This window comes from Mchenga conophoros, linkage group LG18 (assembly GCF_057382185.1).
Source record: "Mchenga conophoros isolate Kocher_MC1m ecotype Shallow Benthic linkage group LG18, M_conophoros_male_GT1.1, whole genome shotgun sequence".
NCBI lineage: Eukaryota > Metazoa > Chordata > Actinopteri > Cichliformes > Cichlidae > Mchenga > Mchenga conophoros.
Window position 1 is genome coordinate 40,543,656 of NC_140543.1, and position 2,500 is coordinate 40,546,155.

Here is a 2,500-nt window from a genome sequence, read left to right on the forward strand (position 1 = left end):
TGCAGTTACCTGTACCACATGTCTAGCATGGACCTTGACTTCCAGCAGGCCCGTGGACCCACATTACCCCCCCTGCAGTTACCCTGTGCCACATATCTAGCATGGACCTGGACCTCCAGCAGGCCCTGGGGACCCACATACTCCCCTGCTCTACTCCCCCACTAGCTTTCCTTTCTTGCAGTTACGCTCCAGCGCATATCCAGCATGGACCTTGACCTCCAGCAGGCCCCGTGAACCCAACATTACCCCCCCCCCCCCCCCCTCCTGCAGTTAACCCTGTACCACATATCTAGCACGGACCTTGACCTCCAGCAGGCCCCGGGGACCCACATTAACCCCCCCCCCCCTTCCCCCTGCAGTTACCCTGTACCACATGTCTAGCATGACCTTGACTTCCAGCAGGCCCCGTGGACCCACATTAACCCCCCCCTGCAGTTTACCCTGTGCCACATATCTAGCATGGACCTGGACCTCCAGCAGGCCCTGGGGACCCACATACTCCCCTGCTCTACTCCCCCACTAGCTTTCCTTTCTTGCAGTTACGCTCCAGCGCATACCAGCATGGACCTTGACCTCCAGCAGGCCCCGTGAACCCACATTACCCCCCCCCCCGCAGTTAACCCTGTACCACGTATCTAGCACGGACCTTGACCTCCAGCAGGCCCCGGGGACCAACATACTCCTCTGCTCTACTCCCCCACTAGCTTTCCTTCTCCCGCAGTTACCCTCCACCACAAATCCAGCATGGCCCTTGCCCTCCAGCAGGCCCCGAGACCCACATACTCCTCCGCTCTATCCCCCATGAGCTTTCCTTCTCCTGCAGTTACCCTCCACTGCATATCCAGCATGGCCCTTGACCTCCAGCATGCCCCGGGGCGCACATCCTCCCCTGCTCTAGTCCCCCCACTAGCTTACCTTTCTTGTAGTTACGCTCCAGCGCAATATCCAGCATGGGACCTTGACCTCCAGCAGGCCCGTGGACCCACACTTAAGCCCCCTCCCACTGACAAAGCAAAACACCACTGGCAAAATCCTCGTGCCCCTGGTACTCCAGAATGTAAATTCAAACATGCCCCTGGTACACTGCGCAGAAACACTTTGCCACACACACGCACGCACTGCTTGTGCCTATGGTACGACAACTTTTCTCGTACCTATGGTACGACAACTTTTCTCGTGCCTATGGTACGACAACTTTTCTCGTGCCTATGGTACAACAACTTTTCGCCGTGCCCCTGGTACACCGCTCAGTAGCACTTTGCCACACAAACTCTCCTCGTGCCTATGGTACGACAACTTTTCTCGTGCCTATGGTACAACAACTTTTCCTCCGTGCCCCTGGTACGACAGCTTTTCTCGTGCCTATGGTACAACAACTTTTCTCGTGCCTATGGTACAACAACTTTCCTCCGTGCCCCTGGTACGACAGCTTTTCTCGTGCCTATGGTACAACAACCTTTTCTCGTGCCTATGGTACAACAACCTTTCGCCGTGCCCCTGGTACACCGCTCAGTAGCACTTTGCCACACAAACTCTCCTCGTGCCTATGGTACGACAACTTTTCTCGTGCCTATGGTACAACAACTTTCCTCCGTGCCCCTGGTACGACAGCTTTTCTCGTGCCTATGGTACAACAACTTTTCTCGCCTATGGTACAACAACTTTTCGCGTGCCCCTGGTACACCGCTCAGTAGCACTTTGCCACACACACACTCCTCGTACCTATGGTACGACAACTTTTCTCGTGCCTATGGTACGACAACTTTTCTCGTGCCTATGGTACAACAACTTTTCGCCGTGCCCCTGGTACACCGCTCAGTAGCACTTTGCCACACAAACTCTCCTCGTGCCTATGGTACGACAACTTTTCTCGTGCCTATGGTACAACAACTTTCCTCCGTGCCCCTGGTACGACAGCTTTTCTCGTGCCTATGGTACAACAACTTTTCTCGTGCCTATGGTACAACAACTTTTCGCCGTGCCCCCTGGTACACCGCTCAGTAGCACTTTGCCACACACACACTCCTCGTACCTATGGTACGACAACTTTTCTCGTGCCTATGGTACGACAACTTTTCTCGTGCAATGGTACAACAACCTTTCCCCGTGCCCCTGGTACACTGCGCAGAAACTCTTTGCACACACACACACCACTCGTGCCTATGGTACGACAACAGGCCCCGGGGACCTACATCGCACCTTGCTCTTGCCTCCCTTACAGCTGAAAAAGGTCCATGGCCTGTGCCTGCCCTGCTGAAATTCCCTCTCCATTTAGCCGAGGCAGTGAGTCGGCCTCCTGTCTCCCTTTACGGTCGAAAAAGATTGGCTCCTGGGCGCTGGCCCTGCTGCTACTCACATCGGGCATGGACCTGGACCTCCAGCAGGCCCCGGGGACCTACATCGCACATTGCTCTTCCCTCCCTTACAGCTGAAAAAGGTCCATGCTTGTGCCCTGGCCCTTCTGAAATTCCCTCTCCATTTAGCCGAGGCAGAGAGTCGG